Genomic DNA, 23920 nt, shown 5'->3' on the forward strand with positions numbered 1-23920 from the left:
GAGAGAGAGAAAAATCTTGAAGTTAGCCAGAAGGGGAAAATAATCTTCTCTACAGAGGAACAAGCATGAGAATTAAAACAGACTTCTCATCAGAAGCTATTCAAGCAGAAAAAAAAAGTAGTGACCTATTTAAAGTATTGAGGAAAAATGTCAACCCAGAACTCTACATCTAGTAAAAAAAAGAAGTGAAAGAGAAAAAAACATTCTAAGACAAAAACTGACAGAATTGCCAGATATACTCTATAAGAAAATACTAAAGGAAAAGAAGAAATACTAAAGGCAGAAGAAATATGAGATCAGTCAGAAACTTGGATCTACACCAAAAAAAAAAAAAAAAGAGAATAAGAACTGGAATGAATGAAAATGAGATAAAATGTATTTCTTATTCGTAAACGTGCTAAAAGATAACTGGCTGATTACATATATGGCACATGTAAAAGTAAAGCATATGAAAATAATAGCACAAAGGATAGGTAGGAAAAATTGAGAATACACAGTTGTAAAGGCCTTATATTACTTGTAAAGTAGTATAACATTATTTGCAGGTAGATCAGATTAATTTGAAATGTATATTGTAAATTCCAGGGTAATCACTAAAAAAAATTTTTAAAGGTTAATTAATAAGTCAAGAGATAAAATGTAATCATAAAAATACTTAGCTCAACAAAGGCAGAAAGAAAGAAAAATGATGTACAGTACAAATGGAACAAAGAGAAATAGCTAGAAAGAGGTTAGTTTTTTTGTTTTTTTTTTAGCGGTACGCGGGCCTCTCACTGTTGTGGCCTCTCTTGTTGCAGAGCACAGGCTCCGGATGCGCTGGCTCAGCGGCCGTGGCTCACGACCCCAGCTGCTCTGCGGTATGTGGGATCCTCCCAGACCGGGGCATGAACCCGCGTCCCCTGCATCGGCAGGTGGACTCTCAACCACCGCGCCACCAGGGAAGCCCGAGGTTAGATTTTAATACAATATTAATAGTCACTTTAACTGTGAATGGTTTAAATATAGCAGTTTAAAGACAGAGATTGTCAGATTGAATAAAAAACAAGACCCAATATGTGCTGCTGACAAAAAAATCATTTTAAATATAAAGACATAAATTTATGTCTAAATATTTAAAGCTTAATCATATAAAATATGCAAAATATATATTGAAATATAAAAACTCAAACTATTAATAAAATAAATCATTAACTTCATAGGCACTTATTCTGTGCCATATACATATGCATTTTACATATACTTATGCATTTTACATCATCCCAGTATACTATGAAGCACTTATTATCCTTCATGTTAGAAATGAGAAAACTGTGACTTAAAAAGTTAAATAATGTGTCCAATGTTTCTTACCTGATAACTGGCAGGTGGGATTAAAACCTAGGCTGATTAGAAATCCTACACAATGATTCACTATTTGAAACTGCCACTACAGATAGCTTTTGGTTATGAGTTTAGTAATGCCTCTGAGTCTATTGGTCAAGAATGATCTCACAATACTTTCTGTTTCTTCTGACTTCATGCCTTGAATAATTTTGAAAACAGGTTTGTTTTATTATAGAAAAGGAGGAGGGGAGAAGATGGCATGACCTCAATTTGAAATAGTTACAATCTCACATGCCAATATTTTATAGGTCTGTAATTGCATGTTTATAACTTTTTAACTATCCAATTTTACTTTGCCCCGTGATCTTAAATTCTCATGCTTTCAAACTTTCTGAACATGAATTCAGATAATACTATTTATCTTACTCTTTTCTTAATACTCTTCTGTTTAGAAAATAAATATTGGCTAGAACACCACTTACCTTGGCAATATCCAAGTTTCTATAAACTTACCATAGGTATCGATTTTTTAAACACCTTATCTATTGCTTGTATACATTTTGAATCCATTAAGCTATATAAAAATATCATGTAAAGATAAAGCCAGGAACTGGAAGTCATTTTCTGGAAAGCTTTGAGTACTGCCAACATATGTTTCTATAAGAAAAAAATTAGATTAATAGGATGTTTCTATTTAAATGTTAAAGTTGTAAACTTTATATTTTACAGTTTTACTTTAGGTATGATTGCCTGAATAGTCAGCATAGAACAAAATCCTGTGTTCCTTCCTTGGTAGTCACAAGGGTGTATTTGGAATGGAAAGCTTCAGATTCGTTTTAGCTACAGACAGTTGTTGTAAAGAATACTAAAAATGGTCATAAAGCAATTGGCAGCAATAAAGTGTATCTGGAGCAAACTGGCTTCAATAGCACATACCACCCATTGTAAGTACCAGTATCAGTTTCAGCAATAAGTAAATGGGTATGAACTAGAGCAGCTGTTAAATTTTAGTCAGAAATGCTAGACACAAGTTGGGAGTGAGAGAAGAAAACTTGGAGAAGAATGCGTCATCCAACTGACAGTGGGGCCTGTCTTATATAGCAGACTGGATACTACTCCCCACCCTGGAATTCCTCTAATGCCTAAAGTCAATCTTCCAGTTTTTCTGATTGATTTCAGTGTCCAGGTAGAAAATAAATACTTGACTGTGCTCTTTTGCCCCTAAAGCTACCATCATGCTCCATTTCATTCACTAGAGGGAATAATGAATGAGAGCCAAAGAGCAATAGACATCAGCCTGATTTCTCTATAGCTCAGAAGAATAACTGATGAGCTGTTTCCTCTCACTGCCCCATGACATAAACAAATGCCACACGTCTATTCGTCTTGGCTTTCAACCTTGTATATGTGATTCTCACCAGAAACATTTTCTTCTGTTGGCAGTTGAATAAAATCCTTTTGCATATGTTTGTACATAACATTGTAACAATATTATTTTATACTTATTAGTGCTTATTATCTGTCAGGCATTGTAAACCCATTTCAGGGATATCACCTCATTTAATGTTCACAACAATTCCCTGAAGGAGGTTTTATGTTATGACTGTTTTATGGGTGAGGATAGTAAGAATTAGAAAAGTTAAGTATCTCCTCCAAGAGTACTCAGTTAGTATGTAGTAAGCTTGGATTGAAATCTAGGTGCCCATGTGACATTTGAACTGCAATCTGGAACCCAAGAACCAATAGGAACAAATGCACCGATGGGGAGTGATATAACTAGGACCACACAGTAGGTTTAGCCAATAAGTCATTTTGTGTGACTGAAACTTAGGTCATGAGTGAGGAAAGGATGACTTTGGGAGAGACAAACTGTGAAGCCTTGTCAAGACTGGTTTTTCCAGCAAGTCATGGGCAAGCTCGTTGGCCATAGAAAGTCACTGGATTTTTGAGAGTTTGGTAAGGGCAAGCTGCTTGAAAATGTTTAAAGAGGGCTGTGATGTGACTGGAATTACAGTTACAATTGTAAGACAATCAGTAGCTTCTTCTCTAGTTCAGATGAGGTAATACAGGCACCTAAATCCTAAAGCAATTTTAATGAAGATGAAAAGTTAGAATTGACAGCGCTTAGACTTACAATGGGATTTGAAGGAGAGAGAGATAAATTCAAGATATTGGCTTTGTGGCTGGGTAGAAAGCAGTGCTATTAAATAAGATGAAGAATTAATGGAGGAGGAAAAGACTGCATATATTTTAGTGCATGCCATGGTTTTTTCCTGGTGGATGTGTCTAGCAGACATTTAGTAATATTTAATAATAGTTCAGTTCATTGGAGAAAGTGAGAAAAGGATGAAAGACACAATAATGAGGACCCACCAGTATATAAGGAGTGATCAGAATATAAAGTGTTGATGAATAAAACTGTGTTTTGTTTACCCCTTGGAGGTAAACAGTCTCCAAAGACGGCCTCCATCAGTTCCTTTCCCAGGAGAAGAACACCACACCACCCGTTAAACGATGGTGTCTGTTTCCCCTTGCTTTGCATCTGGGCTGGTTTTGTGACTAGCTTTGCCAGGAATTCTGTCTCCACTCATGTCCAATTTTGGTCCAAATTTGAAAAAACAGCTTTTTACTCACATTTCATTCAGTTGAAATTTTAGCTCCTTGAAATTTGTGGCTTTGTTAGGATTGAGGAAATGTATTTTACAGCTCTCCTGTGGCCCTACTTTAAGTTTATATTTTATAGGTAGGTTGTTTCTGGTGCACTCTGCTTGGGAAGTGGTAATGGTTTGTGTTCAGGGGCCAGTCGAAAGCCACGCGAACCTTAGAGATATTTTTCTCTAAATAATGTTTTCAGATACTATTTCTGAATGTCAGGGGTTGAATTCTAGTGTCACAAGTTCAAAGGCCCTCATCACATATATACACATACATACTGTTTGAGCTTTCTGTTTGGGAAAATGATTCGGTTTAACCCAGATTGCTTATGAATAATTTCCAGATTAGAACAGGCTATGGGAGCAGTTGTTGGGCTCAATATCTGTTGAAAAAAAAAAAATTGGTTTCTTGAAAAGAAAAAAAATAAGCCACTGAAGCTATTTGCAGATTTCAATTTATGTGTGAAAATGGGAAAAGCAGTATTTAATTTCTTAATGGAAACCTGTTTCCAACCTGAAGAGATCTGTGGAATAGACCTGATACCACTGGAACAAAGACAGTCTTTATAAAAGGGAAGAGCAGTGGAGTCGGTCTACCTGAGGAACCAATCTGGCAATTAACTCAGCTACTTATACAAAATGACACACTTGGCTTTAGGGTAACATTCACATTTCTTTTTGATTCTCTATTATTTTTGGTCACGCTTCTTCCCATTTATTTCAAATAATTAAAATTTTACTGTAATTCCACTTCCTAAAAGATGTTTAACATGTTACATTTTCAGTTCAAAAAATTTTCAACAAGGCTTGGGTTTTTCACATTCACATTTTTTTTTTTTCCAGTCATGTCTGGCTTATCTTCTGAATCAGGAAAACTAATGCCATCTCTTACCAGGGACACGGCAGAAATAGAATGATTGATATTACTTAGCACCTACTGTGCTGAATGCCTGTAGTGGAAGGCTGTGGATCAAAGGCAGACCCAGGAAGGCTGATAATTTGTATACCGAGCTCATAACCAGACGGCCATTGTTCTGATGCAAACAGATAGGCTGTGTATGTACTGAAACTAAAATACAGGAGAACACAGTCTGAGCAAGGATTAAACAACACTGTATTCTTTCTTCCGTTGTGATTTCTGGACATCACAGTGCCTCCATCACAAAAGTACATCTAAGCAGGTACTTCAGTCATGGGCCCTCTGGTTTTCACATGTGGTTCTGTAGGTAAAATTATGAGCTATAGATAATAGGCAGATACATAATGTTTCAATGATATGGGCACATATATGGCTTATGTCTCTATTAAATCCATCATATACATTTATGCACAGGAATATGTTCAAATAGAGAGGGAGAGAATAGAGAGTGAGTGTTTTTATTGCCAATTTCAGCAAAAGTACAAAGTACTTCAAAGTACATAAGTCATTTCAACTAGCATTACATAGGTCAACACAGGATAAGAGTAGACAATTGCTACTGATTTCCAGTAAACCCACCAAAAAAAACCTCACAAAAATAGATACAAAAGGGACAAAATGAGCAGGTTTGAGGCCAGACAATTCACACCTGATTTTAAATGATTTTGATTGGTTTATGAAGAACTTCAATTCATATCTCAAGGCATTTGTTATCAACATTATAAACCACTACATTATACTTTAGAACAGGTCAGATGCTAGGAGTGGGGAGGGCAGGTCCACAGTGTGCTTGGGGAAGTGTGTGGGGGTGTGTGTGTGTGTGAGAGAGAGAGAGAGAGAGAGATTGATTCTTTGGTGTTTTTGAACATACGTTGCTGAGGTAGAGGAGCCTTGGTTGAAGCGTTAGTAACTTTCAGGACTTTGTTGAAAACTTGCCCTGAAGGACGAAGGTATATTTGATGATGAATACTTATGACAGTTCTTCAGCTTGTTAAGCAGCAGCAGAAGAAAGGAGAAACAATCCAAGAATGTTCATCTGCACATAAGTTCAACAGAGGGAGGCAGATGATCGATTGTTTTCTGATGCCATTCAAACAGGAAAAAATATTCTGGAAGCAAAGAGATTGCACAAAAAACATATTTCAAGAACATCTCTAGCCATTTTTCCTAAGCTGACTATGATAGCAATACTCATGGATTATCAAATCTTTTATAATTAGAAGTAATTTTCCTTGAATTTCCTCTAGCATTCCTGATACATATGGCTTCACTCTCGACAGTAAACTCCAGCTCTCCTCCCTGCACCCGCTTCCCCTCGCCAACACACACACATACACAGAGTCCTGGACGCCCCATTGGTTTACACAGGGTTTCCTACTGAGGAGCGTGGGGGCCATGGAATTATGGTCCCAATAAGAATCTAATAGCATAAAGCTCTGTCTGGTTTTATCCTTTATGGCCAACTATAGAAGTGTAAATTTTTTCTTGCTTTAAGTCATTTTCCAAATCTTTGAACCAGAAGGGTCTCAGAAATTATCTACTCCACCCTTCTGACAAACTTTACAAATAAGGAAACTGAGGCTCCAAACAGTTAAGTGACTTGCCTAATAAAACCTGAAAATAAAAACCCAACAATGACGCTTTCAGGATTAAACATTTTCATAGCTCATTATCCTCTACAGAATAAAGCATAAAATCTTTGACAAGACTCTTCCGTTATTTTCAGTGTCATCTCCCACCCCACTTCCCTTCCAAGATTTTGTTAAGCAACTCAGAACTGCTGAGGGTTCCCCAAAGGTTCTGGCCTCGAGGCCTTGTCAGGGTGCTCATTTTTCCTAGAGCACCCTGTCCACCCCCAGCTCTTCTGTCTGACTCTTTATAACCAGTGTTCAAAACTCAGGATAAGGCATCGTGGCTTCAAAGATGTACCTCTGACTCCCTGTTTGGTATAGGGGCCTCTCTGTGACCTTATAAGACTGAAGACCTTGACATAGATCTTAGGCAGTTGCAATTATCTGTTAATGGGGTCCTCTCTCATTTATCACTTTGATGATAAGAGACTGTGTCTTTTCATCTTTGCATTCCCAGCAAGCATCTGGAACAAAATACTTTCTCAACAAATTTATGGAGCATCTATTTTTATTGCTAAAATAACCTTATTTTCTCTATTCCCATCTATATGGTAAGCATGGTTCTATTAGATTTAGAGAGTGATTGAAGTTCAATAAATATATATCACTTATATAGAGACTGAATTTCTTACAGCATTTTCACATACATCCTTTTAAGCAGATACTCTTCGAGGCAGATTATTCCTCTCTATAATAGTGTCCAGCTTTGTAAAAAATAGAGGAAAGTTTAGGTGCTCAGGAGATTTAGACGAGGGAAGAAAAGGTCAAGGGAATCAATGTCATAAAATATCTGAGATATTTTGTATAAAAAGATTATTTATATTGCATAGTAAGTGCATGAATAAAAGAAGTAGAGGGAAATAGGAGAGAAGCTGGTGATCACCAGTTAAGATTGGTTTATAGAGAATTCCTGTAACTACAGACCCTAATCTTCTATGAAATTCTAAAGACTAAGAAAAAACAAATGATTCAGCTTTATCATCTGTAGAAATTTAGATTTTCTTCAATGAAATGTTAAATGATTTTAACTTAAAAAAAGTCTTGACTGTTTTCTATATGTCTTAAAAAGAAAACTTCAGTATAATAAAACCTCAACTATTTCACTGGAATTTCTAGGGAAAAAAAGCATATGTCAAGGACTGATCATATTTAGCTATAACCCACAATACTAAAATCATTCGCACTGATAAATGAATCATGTGTTGTATTTTATTACCAAAAGATGGATAAAGTTCCATGGGGGAAAAAAGTAGAAATTAGAAAAAGGAGTACTGTTTGTTCTCTGAGAGTGTATATCATTCTGAACTTTCCTCCTGGCTTCCTGGCAACCTCCAATTTCAAATTCCATTGATAGGCGTAACCTACATAACATAAAACCCAGATGGCAGTCTATGTGTCTTTCTATTTGCTTTGGCGACCTCTCATCTCTCTTAACAAGACTTGAGCAACAGATGAAAATCAATAAAATTATAGTTGGTTACAAAAGACTGCAGTCCTAGCTTACTCAGGGTTTGTATTCCTCCTCCTAGGGAACGCAAATTCCACAGACTTTATGCCTCTTGGGGTGGGCCAGCTCAGTTACTTGGACAAATGAAGGAAGAGGATTTACACATTGTTCTTGGTAGTTTTCCCGGGTGTTTATTTTCTTTAAAAAAAAAAATCATACCTACTTTAGATTTTCTAGGGAAATCCAAGCATTCTCTGGGCAGTGTCTCAGTTTATCCCTCTAATACCCCTCTCTCGTTTGGTTTCAGTGCCTTTGCAAATCATTCTTTTAGGTTGTTTTTCAAAGCATCGGCATTTAAACCAATGGTTTATACACATGCCCGTGGGTATACACAGATTTATTTGGGATTCTCTAAGGAGTAATTATACCTAAATCCCTTTTATTTAAGCTCAATAAAGCATATCAGAATGCAAGGGTGACTGATGTTGTATAGATAGCCTTGAACCTGTCCTGGTTTTTGTTCAGTAAATCATTCTCAAATGTCCACACTTTAACTGTTATTGCTAAGGAATTGCAACATACGCAGCATCTGATTGCGTCATCCAGATGTCCTCACTGAGGTGGAGAACCACTCTTTTAAAGCGGAAATGGAGTTTGACCTGCCCATCTGTGATTTTCCAATTTGAAAAAGTATACACACCAAGCTTTTAAATATTTCTCATAATCATTCAAACTGCTTTGCTCTTTAGAAGTGTGTGTTACTTTGATGAATTCACCCACTTGTTCTGTTGCAACATTGAAGCTGATGTGTCCATTTGAATGCAGTAACATTCATTTCTATACTCATGGAATATATGTTTGTTATTTTTAACCTAACTGTAAATCTCATAGCCTATAACATGCAGCCTGCAGCATCTTCATGACTTACTGGTTCATTGCCTACCACACTGGTGTTAAATTAACTTGGACGAGTTCTTATGAAACTGGTGTGACAGAGTATCCCAACTGCTCCATTTTAAAAACAAAGTCTTTATGTTCTTGAATAAGATGGGCAGTTGATAGCTTACAACTTGATGTGTGCCTGGACTTTTCTTTGAGGGTGTGAAGAAGGGGAAAGAAATTTTTGTATTGGAGCCAGAAAAAAGATTAGGAAAATCAAAGCGATAGAAAAGGGTGACATGGCATCTCTCTAAACCAGCTTGAAACAGAGTGTTGATTCTCAGCAGAAAGGGTTAGAGTCTTAAGCTGAAGAAAATGTTTTCATGAAAGACTTTGTGAGATTCTAAGCAAAAGCAGTGGAGCTTTGGAAAATAAATGAAAAAATACAGCTTAAAACTGGGAATAGAAAGGGTACTCTCCCCACTTATATCTGGACAGCACTTCGCTAGTGCCCCGAGGTCTTGAGGTTTCCCTCCAACCCGAGAGTATCATTCTTTTAATAGTTGAGTTCATCTTATTTGCATTTATTGACACAATAGATATATTTATTCTTAGTTTTTATACCATTTGTTGTTATTGCTCTCTAAATTATCTATGTTTTTATCTATGATCTATCTATGTTTTGTTTTGGGTATGTTTCCCAACCAATGGCTTGAAGGGTATATACTCTGCTTTCAGATCTTGAAGAGTTGATGTTTACACATTTTAACAATAATCTTAATGCTTCTCTCTCTCCCTCTCTCAGTTTTACAGAGTGCATATTGACTTTCCCCTAAACTGGAACACTCATATTTTCTCCCCCTTTCCTCCTCCACTCTATCTCTTGATTTTAGTTGTTCTGTAATTAATTTAAATTTTCCTTATGGATCTCTTTATATCTTGAAATAATGTATTTAAAGATCTATTTCTTGATTTGTCTGCTAAGTAGTATCAATCAACTCCCCAATATGAAAGATTAAAAACTTAGTCCAATTACATTTTTTCCCACCATTCTCCACCCTCAACAGTTTGTTAATATATTATTTATTATTTCTACATTTCAAAGCTTTAAACATTTATATTCTGATCTAAAACCACAATCCCAGACTTCCCTGGTCGCGCAGTGATTAAGAATCCACCTGCCAATGCAGGGGACACGGGTTCGAGCCCTGTTCCAGGAAGATCCCACATGCCATGGAGCAACTGAGCCCATGCACCACAACTACTGAGCCTGTGCTCTAGAGCCCACGGGCCACGACTACTGAGCCCACGAGCCACAACTACTGAGCCCACGTGCCACAACTACTGAAGCCCGTGCACCTAGAGCCTGTGCTCCACAACAAGAGAAGCCACTGCAATGAGAAGCCTGCGTACCGCAACGAAGAGTAGCCCCCGCTCTCTGCAACTAGAGAAAGCCCACGCAGCAACGAAGACCCAATGCAGCCAGAAATTAAAAAAACAAAAAAACGCATGTCTACATTTGCTTATTGTTATTGATGGATCTGAATAGATTATTTATACTCAGGCTTTTCGCACAATATCCCCCTCTGATGGACCAGAGCTGAGGAATGGTTCCACAGATGGGCCTCACCACCTAGACCTTGTCATTATAATAAAGGAGTAGTTCATCCACCAGAGGTATGCCCTACTTTTTAAGGACAATGCTATATCAGTCAGGATGACTTTAGCTGCAAATAAGAGAGCTTGAACTACCAGGACATGCATTATCTATGTAACGAATCAGCAGGTGGACATTTGCAGGGTGGTTTTCAGTGGGACAGACATTACTAATGGCTCAGATCCATTGCATCTTTTCCGACTGCCAAATTCAGCTTGCTCGCTTTCCCCTCAGGCTGGCTCCTTTCATGGTCTTGAAACAGCTGCTGTATTTCCAGGAGTCACATGCAGATGATAATATTCAGAGGCAATAAAGGGATTCACCTACCTGTGTTCCTTTTTAAGGTGAACAAAAGTCTTCTAGAAAAACGCTGTCATGTCCATTTTCTAGACTTGTGTCACTTCTCAATCTCAAATCAGCCACTGACAAAGACAACTTATGATGATGGGCCAAGACTAATCATAATTAACCTCTGAAATTCATGATGACCCCATACTTACACAAACCCAGGATCTGTTGACAACGAATAAAGCCAGGGGCAGAGGCATGCAGAGAGAGGGAGTGGGTATAAGGAATGTCTATCAAGTGGACAACACACTTGTGAAGTGGGCTTCACAACAACTGAAGCCCATGTGCCTAGAGCCCATGCTCCTCAACAAAGAGAAGCCACCACAATGAGAAGCCCACGCACCGCAACAGAAGAGTAGCCCCTGCTTGCTGCAACTAGAGAAAGCCCGCACGCAGCGACAAAAAACCAATGCAGTCAAAAATAAATAAATTTATAAAAAAATAATAAATCTCATAGAGACAAACATTCACTATAGAAGTGGATCAAATGATTTCATGTACTGTTTTTTCCTATCAGATGCAACACTCAGAAAATTTAAATATTCACTACACTGCTTCCTTTCAGGTTTTTGTTTTTTTCCAGAAAAGTAGGAATTTTGGTTCAAGTGGTCCTGGGATTCAGACCTGGAATAGCTTGTTTAATTATGGGAGTTGACAGAGATGGATTTGGTGTGTACAACCTATAGCTGGTTTTCTGTAGGGACACTCAACTGAGTGTTTATAGCAAAAGGAGGATATATCTTTATCCTTTTTATAACCTTTTCTGGGGCAGAGATTGAAAGACTATGATGAAATCTTCTCACAACCTTCTGTTGCCTAATCCCATTAAACTTCACCCAAGGGAAATCCCATTAGACCTTAAACAAAGAACAAGTCCCTCCCCTAAATAGATTAGAGAACACATATGTCAAGCAAGTAGGCTTTCCGAACAAAGGCGCTCCAAGCAGAGTTATTTATTTTCCTACAGTGCAAACAAGGCAGGTATTTTAAAGGGAAGTATGCAGTGATCCTTGGCCAGCTCGCTTCAGAGCAATGGCTGTAGTCTCAGTGCACTGCTTTTCTGTAATAAGGATAAATCACTACATGACTAAAGCCACGGATAAAGAAGTATTTCCTCGCACACCTGTTCATCTGTACCATTTTTCTAGATTCCACATATATGTGTTAATATACCATATTTGTTTTTCTCTTTCTGACTTACTTCATTCTGTATGACAGTCTCTATGTCCATCACACAGATGTAGAGAACAAACGTATGGACACCACGGGGGGAAAGGAGGGTGGTGGGATGAATTGGGAGACTGGTTATGTACACTAATACGCATAAAATAGATAACTAATGAGAACCTGCTGTATAGCACAGGGAACTCCACTTTGCTGTACAGTAGAAACTAACACAACATTGTAAAACAGCTATACCCCAATTAAAAAAAAAAAGAAGTATTTCCTGATATCTTCTCATACAGAAACGCATCGAGAGGACCCTGAGATACAATAGCAGTGAAGATTAGGGGCCAGGAATGGGCTAGAGAACCCATCATAATTTGGACATTAATGTTACTATTAGTAACTTCATTAGGACTCTCAGTTTTACGAGGCTGAGGGATAGTCAGGTAATATATATATATAAAAAACTTAGAAAAACAGAGGCCATAGCCCTTAAAGTAAATTGATCTCCGCTACTTCTCAACAGACCTCTGCCAGGAAGAACTTAAACCGATTGTGTATAAGAACCCATTCTTGAGATGGGGAAGCAGCTGTAGCATGAAAGAATGATTCTGGGGATTCTTTGGGTGGTAACCTTTAGACTCCTCAGACTAGACCACTCCCTGACGGCACAGTCAGGAGAGGCCCAGAAGGATCAGGTACATGATCACTACAGTGTAGATGAATCCATTGATGAATTTGATCAGAAAGTAGAATCAGAAGGAATCTCAGAACTTTTTTTTTTTTTTTTTTTTTTTTTGCCGTACGCGGGCCTCTCACTGTTGTGGCCTCTCCCGTTGCGGAGCACAGGCTCCGGACGCACAGGCTTAGCGGCCATGGCTCACGGGCGCAGCCGCTCTGCGGCATGTGGGATCTTCCCGGACCGGGGCACGAACCCGTGTCCCCTGCATCGGCAGGTGGACTCTCAACCACTGCGCCACCAGGGGAGCCCCAGAACTCTTTTGATATTACAATTGTGGTCCCAGAGTAAGATCTAAAAGCTAGCCAAATGGGAAATCTAAGGAAATATAAACAACTCCTCTTTGTGGCAAACACTTCGGGAATCAGGTATATTAGCTAATTAAACTATCTGGTGGTTCGACAAATACAGTCTGTGGATTGTCAGTTTTCAAGCAACTGAATTTAGTACTTAACATTATGGAAACGTTAAATTTCTTTCATCCTTTTTGATTATTCAGGAGTCACTTTTTATCTTGGAATTTTTTCTGTATTCAATAATTGCCATCTTATATTTCTACAGGAGAAAACTATGGCTTTTTGAATGTTTTAGGGGCACTTTCTACATTAGGTAAGGCTTTAAAGAGGGAATGGCGCACATTAACTACTGTGATTTATTTATTTTGAATCTCCTCCATCATACCAGTCTCTAAAGAATAATCACCAGAAACTACCTGATTTTAACATCTGCCAACATTTTTTTTTTTTTTCCGGAGATCCCAGACCGGGGCATGAACCCGTGTCCCCTGCATCAGCAGACGGACTCTCAACCACTGCGCCACCAGGGAAGCCCCTGCCAACATCTTTTTTACAGCTTACTTTAGGAACTGAGATAATTGCCATTAAATTGAATCAAAACTCATATTCTCGCTAGAGAAAAACAAGTGTGCCTTTAAATTTTTGAATTATCTAGATGATTATCTCATAGTTTCTCTACAGATCTATATATACAAACAAAGCTAAAGCAATTGCATAAGTTTAAGGGCTTGAAAAAGTATAACATAAGATTTACCTGTTTCTGTGGTGCCTGTCTCCATGGTACCTGGTTAAAAGGACACATGCATGACCCAGTAGGTCTTTTACCTCTAATTTATGTCAGTGGTGCTAATTATGCTTTGTGCAATTTAAATCAGACATCTTGTTTGAATCTTACATTTTGAAACAATTATTTCCTCATAATTTCCTCATGTTCTTCTTGGGAAACAGGGACATTATTCCATCCATGACATGGGATTATTTCTAAACCATCTCATTTCTTTTAAACGGTCTATCTCATTTCTTCTTCTGCCCACCAAAATATGTACATATCACATCAGTCTAAAGCAGTCTATAATAGTGATTGAAGACAGCATGTGATAGTGATAGAAATACCAGTGCCTTTAAACAATAGAACCCATTAAAGGGCCTTTATTTTACCTCTGGCTACTTTAATTTTTCTTACGATCAAATCCAAGGCTCATCTTTTACTTTTTCTGGGTATATGTTTTTTTGAGCTATTGTTAGCCATATGAGTGAAAGTAAAACTTGAAAGATGAAAATTCACATTAACATGAAGCCATTAACATAAAAAATGTTCAGTAAACTGATTCCGAAGAAAACGATAGTAATATACAAATGATAGTAATAACAATACTATTGCTGTAGAATAACAATACTATTGCTATCATATGTCATGTGATCTGTGTGTGACGCAGATCAGCATTTTGGGGTCACTCAACTACTCCAGTGTATATTATCTCTGAATAATCATATGCCAAGGAAACTGCTCTTTTGTTTGAATGTGTGTTTGTGATTCTCCTCAATGTTTTGATATTTTAATAGTATTGACCAAATTTTTATTTTTTTTCTTTTGGTAATAAATTTATCTATGAGATAGAAATTTCAGTATAATCTAAGACAAATTGTGTCTCATAAGCTCTTGGTGGAGAAAATCAATATTACACGTTAAAAAGTATTCTAAGGTCAAAAAAGAAAAAAAGTATTCTAAGGTCAAATAACTTGAGAGGCATAAACTATAGTAGTTAAGAGCATGGGCTTTGCACTCATTTCTAAGTACAAGACTTGGTTCTGTCATTTCTAAGTTGTGTGACCTTGACCAAGTCACCTTAATTTCTTTTCATTTCCAAAATGAAAATTCCACTCATAATACCTACCTTATAGGATTGTGGTGGGCTCTAAGTGAGACAATATAAATTAAGTCCTCAGCGCAATTCTAGTCCGACAGTAATTTCCCAGTCAATGAAATGACGATAGCAATGATAATAACTACACTTGGGGATCATGAGACTAGGGAATGAACAGATCTAAAGCCAGTATAAGCATATGTAATATAAACTGAAAAATGTCCAGCATCAAGAGAAAACGTCATATATGTTTCCCTACTTCAGTCACCTTTGTGCCTCTTTTCAGTCTCTAAAGGCAGGGTAATCGCTTAACCCATCTTGCCCAATACAGTCCTATTTCGTGCCTGCTGTCCCTGCATCATTGCTAACAGCACAGCCTTTGACTTCCCAAAAGTGTACCAGTTAGGACAACAAATTTCATGGTCACCCACCTAAAGAACTCTCTCAGGTGATCCTCTGCCTCATTAAGATGCACTGTTTTCAGATGAAAAAAAAAGATGATTTTTTCCAAGTATTACAAGCCTCCAATTTCCCTGAAAATAGAATTGAAATTCCAAAAATGTATTTTCCTTGTGATAAGCCTCAATGTATCGTCTCTGCCTCTGTCCTCAAGACAGTTATTTGAGATTGTCTGGCTTCTCTGAGGTGAAGATTGTAGGGAGGTGCAGAATTAATCATGAGGAGAAGCAAGATCCTGTTGGAGAGAATCTATGGTAGAAAATTATGGCTGGGACCTGGAATCAATGTCACAGGGCAGGGAAAGGACTAAAAATATGGGAAGGGGTATACTTCAGCAGCAGATCCATTTTCCAGCATTGATTTTCATTTTTACCTTCTTTTTCTCCTCCCTGCATAATGATTAGCGTACATTGCAGCCAGCATGGTTGCACGAAACACAGACTCTGGGGCCAGACAGCCTCAGTTCACATTCAGGCTCCAACACACACTAGCCGTGTAACTTTGGGCAAGTTACTTATCTTCTCTGAGCCTCATTTCCTTCCTGTGGTAAAAAGGGGCTAACCACCTACCTCATGGGATTGATATCAAGATTAAATGAGGTAATATATGTAAAGCTCTTACTCAGAACAGTGCCCAGTGCATAGTACATGCTTTTGTGCTAACTTTTATCTTATTTCAGGACTATGGTGATAATGATAGAGTTGCTCTAGTATTCATCCTGATTCTAGTTTTAGATCAAAACCATGATGCAGTCATCTAGATGTTAGCTCCTCCAAGTGTGGGCTGTGAGTTGGGAGCACCCACATCTCCTGGGCACTTAGGAGAAATGAAGATTCTCGGGCCCCAGCCCCTCCTACTGATTTGAAATCTGCACTCTAACAAGATCCTGGGAGGTTGCTAAGCACGTGAAGGTTTGAGAAGCAGTGGTCTACAAAACCATGTTGCAATCCTTCACTGATGACAAATAGTCTTCTTTTTACATTTTTAGAACTAATCAAATGGAGGAAAGGTCAAAGCCAGTCATCTCTGTGGAGGAAGTGAGAGGTGGGAAGCAGGGAGGATGGCCGGGTGAAGAGAAATAAACAAAGACTCTGTTTCTTACCTACTCTTCCACTACCCTTATTTGAACCCCAGTCACCACCCATGCACACAGTCAACTCACAGCTGCACAGAATAGTGAAGTCCATAAGGTTTATATCCAGGACAGTATAATAGGGGAGATTAAATTTCAGAAGAGGAGCCTACAAGGCAGTATTGGTAACATGAAAGTTTCTCAAACCAATTATCACGTAGCAAGGAATTTGTGGGATGGTTAACTAAGGTCAACTGTTCCAAAGGATTCAAAATGGAAAGGAAAGTGGAATGAGACTGAAAGTTACTGTGGCTCTACCATGTGCTTTCTATACAAAATATCACTAAATCTTCACAAAGAGTTGATGAGGCCCTTATCTCCTTTAACAGATTAGGAAATTGAAGCACAGAGAGGTAAATAAAATTGCCCACAGTCACACAGTAAATTGAGGCTGGCTGAACTCTAGTTCTCTGACTGCTAACCAGTGATCTATCACCCAAAGCTGGAGATGTAAAAGAAAGCAGGCAGCAGGTCTCATAAAACTGAGTACCTTCTGCCTTATTCTTCCCTTTCTGTTTCGCTTTAAGTTGATGAGAATTGTTTCTAAGGTCCACTTCTGGTGAATTATTTACAGTAGATGGGATCTTCTGCTTAAATGAAAATCACAAAAGACATGTAAAGTGAGGTCCCTGCCATGATGGAATTTACAGTTTAACTGAGCTGAGAAATTAACCCGCATGTAAAAAACAAAGATGTCTTAGGCTTAGACAGTGTTACTGGCTGTTAACACAGAGGAATGCAGGAAGGAAATCAATTGAGTTATCATAGTTATCTGAGAAATCTTTGAAATGAGGTGGACCTTGGGATAAGATCTAGAAAGGTTCCTCACTCAGGTGTAAGTGTCATTGAGTTAATATGATTCTAGACCTTTAGCCCCACACTCTTGAGAGACGATTAGACTTGTTCCTTTTTGTGCTTCCAACTAAGATTGTATTTGGACAAGGGTCCCATGGCTAAAATAATAAAAATAACCATCTTAATTTTACTTTTAATAAAGGTGGGCCAGTAAAGTAATGGACTGGAGGGAGGTGACACTCGGAGCAGGTAGAGAGGGAACAGGTGCTGAAAGGGTATAGAGAGGGTGCCATGGGGAAAATTAATTCACTTCAAATTGTTGCCTAGGACTGGCCATGATCAGTATGAAGAATGTGGATCAACCTGTCAGTAATATTGAAAAGTCGAAATTACCAACTAAGTGGAAGGTTCAATAAGAAAATATCTTGGGTAAGAGTGTCCAGTCCTTGGCTGAATCAAACTGTGTCCTGCCGACTTGACTTCCTCAGCCATCAAGTCCTTGGTGGTGTTGGCAGCCTCACCCTGAGCGAGTTAGAAACATCACTGGAGCAGTTCCCTCTGCAGAGCTCTGAGGACAATTAACTGGTGTCCTTACCTATCAGTGTCACATTTCCTGGACTCCTAAAGAATATTACCTAGAGGAATTCCTAGTGTGGTTACACATAACCTTGTCTGGGGACCCTTAGAATTTGGGAGCTTTAAAGCATCACTCCTAAAACAGGAAAGAAGCATTAATAAGGGATCCATGAGAACAGCTACTGAAAGTCACCCCTGGAGTTTAAATCCTGGTCTCCTACCTGTGTATGTGGAGCCCGTTACTTAACTTCTCTATTCACACAACGAATCTTTATCCTGTACCTACTAAGTGCAAGGTGTGAAAAGAATATCTACCCAATAGGGCTGTTGTGAATATTAAATTGGATAATGTTCGTACACTATTCAGCCCAGTGTTTGAAACATAGTAATTGCTCTATAAATGGTAGCCATTATGTTAACAGAAATAATCAAAGCAACACTTCCACATCATTGTGAAAAAGCACAATCCATTTTTAAATTGAAATAATTGTAGGATACCTGCATGCAAAGATCTAGCCTGCACAATTTGGATTTCAAACGTACAGTTCATCTCAAATCTCCTTTCCCAGACCTGGAAGAGCCAATTTCAATTTTTCCGTGTACTGGAATTTTGCTGAATTCAATATTATTCTGATAATAATATATTTTTATGAAGCTTTAAAAAACAGTTTCACATTCATTAACTCTAAATGAATCATTGACAGTAGGTTGGAAATCTTGTTTTATAGAGATTCTGGTATGTAAAATTTATTTTAAATGAATTTGGCCTGGATCAGCAACTGGAGTAAAACAATTAAAATGTCCAATTTGGGGGAATTCTTGGTAGGTATCCAACATGCCATTAGTTTTCATAATCAAGCTGTTATGTGATCTTTTTTTTTTTCATTATGCATGAGCAAATACACTCAATTTGAGGCAATTATTATCTGTGGCACAATATAATCAAGAAGCTACTGCTATTTGTTGAAGGATTCTTTGTTTGCCAAGATTATTAATAAAGTTATGCCAGGAGCACATGCAGTGCTGCTTGGCACTCAGCAGCTGGCTCTGGCAATGCGAAGATAAATCAGAATTCTTGAGGCTTGTATTTTTCAATATTCCTGCCAGTGTGTGTATTGGAGAATATTTCATATTAAATAGCACTAATTACCTTAATTGGCTTAAGGCTGACAAGCCCACTGTACTGTTGGTATGTTGTCAGAGCACTGAGTTTATTGGGGGAACATGGAGTCTTACATATTCCATGGTCCAGGTGTAACACACAGAGCAAGGCAGTTGGAGTCCATGAGTGACCCCTTGTGTGTTATGGAAGAGGGGGGTATGGAGGGGGTTAGAAGCCCACCCTGATCAGCCCAAGGTGACACCTCTTCACCTAATCATCCAAGGTAAATAATTCCCTTCAGAGGGCCCATGAAGGAACATCAACCCGTCTAGATTAACTTCCAGATCCATCTGTGAGCATGAAACTGCTCACTTGCTTACAGCTGTACTTGCGATGGGCAGAATCCACTTTTGCTTTTCTTTTTTTAAAAATTAATTAATTAATTAATTTAATTTTTTTGGCTACATCGAGTCTTAGTTGTGGTACATGGGGTCTTCATCGAGGCATGCAGGATCTTTTGTTGTGGCGTGAGGGCTCTTGGTTGCGGTGCGCAGGCTTCTCTCTAGTTGTGGCTTGTGGGTTTTCTCTTTCTAGTTGTGGTGCTCAGGGTCTAAAGTGCAGGGGCTCTGTAGTTTCCGGCACGTGGGCTCTCTCGTTGAGGCACACGGCCTCTCTAGTTGAGGCGCACGAGCTCAATAGTTGTGGCGAGCGGGTTTAGTTGCCCCGCGGCATGTGGGATCTTAGTTCCCTGACCAGGGATCGAACCCACGCCCCCTGCATTGGAAGGCGGATTCTTTACCAGTGGACTACCAGGGAAGTCCCCCAGTTTTGCTTTCTGATGCCTAACAACAAATTTAATAACACCTGCAAAAATAAAACTGCCATCCTACTTTATCATGACTCAAACACATGAACCTTGACCCTCTCTTCATTGCTATTGAGTCTTTTAATTTTGCTTTTATTCAGGGGTGTCATCCCAAAAGACAGCCTGGTGGCTGGGTGAAAACAGAGCCAAAGAGAATGGTGCCACCACCTTTCTTCATGAGCTCTTCTCCTGGCTTGCAGATGCTAGAAGTTCCAAGAAAGGGGTTCAATCCCTCTTAAAATGCAAATTCCCACGCCTCCCCCACCTCCACCATGAAGAACCCAAGTGAACTTTTAGACATTTATATCTTAATATGCTTGGGCTTAAAATTCTAGGAAGGGGGACTCCCCTGGTGGCACAGTGGTTAAGAATCTGTCTGCCAATGCAGGGGACACAGTTCAATCCCTGGTCTGGGAAGATCCCACATGCCACGGAACAACTAAGCCTGTGCGCTGCAAATACCGAGGCTGCGCTCTAGAGCTGGCGAGCCACAACTACTGAGCCCACGTGCCATAACTACTGAAGCCCGCACGCCTAGAGCCCAAGCTCCGCTACAAGAGAAACCACTGCAATGAGAAGCCCGTGCACCACAATGAAGTGTAGCCTACACTCTCCGCAACTAGAGAAAGCCCGTGCGCAGCAACAAAGACCCAACGCAGCCAAAAATAAATGAATGAATTAGTTAATTTTTTTAAAAGGAATTTAAAAAAAAAAAGTAAAATGCTAGGAAGGAACATGAAGAAAATGCTCTTAGGATGCTCCCAACAGAAGGGGACAACTGGCAGGTCTAAATAGGGAAAAGGGATCAAGATGCAGGGATCACCCTCACCCCAAACCGTCCTGCTCCATTGTTCTCAAGTACCATGGTTTGCTTTATTAACTGATTAGTCTAATTAAAAACAAACAAAAACAATGGTTTACTCTGCCAAATGCACATGACAAATAATTTTACTGCTTAGAGGTGTTAAAATTGCATGTGATTCAGGAGGAGTGAAAGTACTAGGATGAAAACATTTGCCATTTGTAGCTGGAAATAGAGTTGAAATTTAAACTTAGGAAGAATCAGAGGTATATCTGATCAAATGGGGAAAACTTACCATCTTGGGCACATTTGACAGGTGGACAAAAGTGCCTGAAAATCATGGCTGGGATATTTCAGGTGCTCCATATATACTTGCAGGAATAATCAGTACCACCTCAGTGTGCAAAGGGTCTGGGGGTGGCTCTCAGGAGACGGGGAGGGAGGAGGGTCTCAGTCTTAGTCTTACCCCTGTGTGACCTCATAGAGGTCTCACTAGGGAGAGCTCAAGTCTTTTCTTTTCCATCTGTCTTGAGAGAAGCCTGTATCACACAAGGGCACAAAGGCAGAGATCACTTTTGTTTGGAAATTTTATGTGGGAAAAGGAAATAAAAATTGAAACCAGAAAACTCCTGTAAGTGATAGAGTGGTTTGATCAATATTTCTCCCTTTTCTGATGTTCTTATTAAATCTGAAGTTTATAATCACTTCCCACTCATGCTTGTGAGCGATTAAGAGTATCTGCCAACAAAAGAAAGACAAAATAAAAGTGAGTAATGAAACTGATGATAGAGCAGGGACTTGTTCATGTTTTTAATCTATAGATTTAGGAACACACGCTTGATCATCAAAAGCAGCAGTTATATTTTATGTTCAAGTGCAGTTTTAAAATATTAAAATAAAAAATTTTTAAAAGCATAAGTAGAGATACTTTCTTTGTATCCCTGATAAAAGGCTTTCTCGCTATGTCAGTCAGTTTGAAAAATAGCACAGGATGACATCATTCTGAAGGAAACAATTTTTAAGGTACTTGCATTGCAGTTCTATCTCTTTGGATGCTCTGGTTAGTGGAATATACTTACAAAATGTAAATGCATTCAGTTTTTCATTCATTCAACAAAAATCTATTAAGCCATGACTATCTACCAGGCATCAAGCTGGGCCCTCAGGATATTAAGCTGATTAAGGCCATGACCCCTGCTTCAGGGTGGCTCATGGGTTACTGGGCATCCTATATAAGTTAGGATGCTTTTGGTTACAGGTAACATTTTTAACTTACTTAAAGGGCGTTGGGATATATAATAGAAAAGCCAGATATAGGGTGGGCTTCATGGTGGGCTGATTCTGTGTCTTCAAGAGCTCAGAACCTTTCTGACTTTCCATTCTCTACAACCCATGGAAAGTCCACTTCATCTTCTTGCCCTAATGGTCATGAGTGCCTGCTGGCAGCATGATGTTTACATGCAGTGGAAGAGAGAAATAGTCTCCTTTGGCTCTTAAGAATAATAAAATTCCTTGCCCCAAAGCCCAATCTTTTTTATATTTCACTGGCACAAATAGATTCAGATCTGCAATATCCCTAAACGATAGCCCCGGTAAGCAGGTTGGGATTGCCATAACTGGCTTAGCCTAATTAGTGTCCACCTCTGCCGCAGGGACCCATCAGATTTCCTTGAGACATATTGGCTGCTTGGGAAAGGGTTTCTGTTAGGCAACAGGAACAGAAGCATTCTGGATTATATCCTTTTCGCCGTTATCTTTTGTAACACGAAGAGCTATTTCAGTAACGTGGGACTCGACTGGCAGATGATATGATTTCTGAAGGACAGTTTCTGCTAGATCAGTTGTTCTCAAACTTGAGAACCTGGAGGGCTTATTGACACACAATTTGCTGGGCCCCAGCCCAGAATTACTCAGAGGTGTGGTCTGAGTATTTGCATTTCTATCAAGTTGCACTGGGAGGCTGATACTGCTGACAACTTTGTCAAGATGAGGCTTCTATTAGCAACTTGGCAGCCTTTGATGTGCTAAGATTACCGTGAGAGCTGGACTTCAGATTTTGAAAACACTTTCTCTCCATGGGGCAGACAGTTTTTGATTTACTGTTGTTCAAACACCTGGTTAGCTTTGAAGACGTCCTTCCCTCCATTGGCCATGGCCTTGTCTATTACATAAAGAGCCTCAAATATCTTTTGAAAGCCATTGCTGCTGCTACTCTAATAAAACTAGTCTCCAGAATTATTTTTAAAGCCATTAGTGCACATGTAAAATGTAAACTTGTTTTACAGCCAAGCTTTAAGAAAGTTACAATTCATATTTCTGCAATTCTGAAAGTATCTATTATTGTGTAAATTGGACTCTGTACACTGACAAGAGGAACTGTGTTACTGAACATACTGGGAAGGTAAGTTGCTTGGGGAATAAAAAGATCATAATGTATCAACTCTCCACAGGCTGAATACAGCACTATTTTTTGACATCGAATAAAGCAATTTATACCATCTCTTCACTGCCCAATTTTTATAATAGACATTTGTTTAACTTAAGCAGAAAGTTTGCCGATCCTTGTCACTCAACAGTTGTTACGTTTTCCAAAATAATTTGAGTTGGCAGTTGAACCACTTAAGGAGGTAATTCTAAGGCACCCAGATGAATATGAGTTGTCAGAGAAAAGGTACCTGCTATGGGCCAGGTTCTGTTCTGGGGACTATATTCATGTTATTTCAGTTAACAAATTTAAAAATAAAAAAGGGAAAATCCACAACAAATAGGAGCTCTCCTCGTTTTTCTTTATGAATTTGAGCTTTTCTCTTGGTGATCTAGGAGAGGCCATGACTCAAAGCAAAGAGCTTTTTGAAATGCCTTTCCCTAGCCTAACACCCTTCTGGACGTTCTGTTTTCTCACTGCATAAAGACTGTGTTCCTTGATGACACTAAGGGCCCATGTGACTGCCTTCCTCACAGAGCCTCACCTGGGACCCTGTACCCGGAACAGCCTGCCTCTGGCCCCACTGACCTTCCTTCAGGGTCTGCCGGACCCATGCTCTCTCCCACTGTGGGACCTCCACACTTACCCTCCCTGTGTGGGAAAAGCTGCTTCATAAACGCCCTTGCTTGAGAGTCCTACTCACCCTTCAAATCTCTCCTCAAATTCCACTTTCTCAGGAAAACCTTGCTGGGCCATTAAGATTTGTGAAATGAATACGTGAACACAAACATTTAACAACTTATCATAGGCCGGCCATGTGCAATATGATATTTAATCCT

This window comes from Leucopleurus acutus (assembly GCF_964270905.1).
Source record: "Leucopleurus acutus genome assembly, chromosome: 6".
Lineage (NCBI taxonomy): Eukaryota > Metazoa > Chordata > Mammalia > Artiodactyla > Delphinidae > Leucopleurus > Leucopleurus acutus.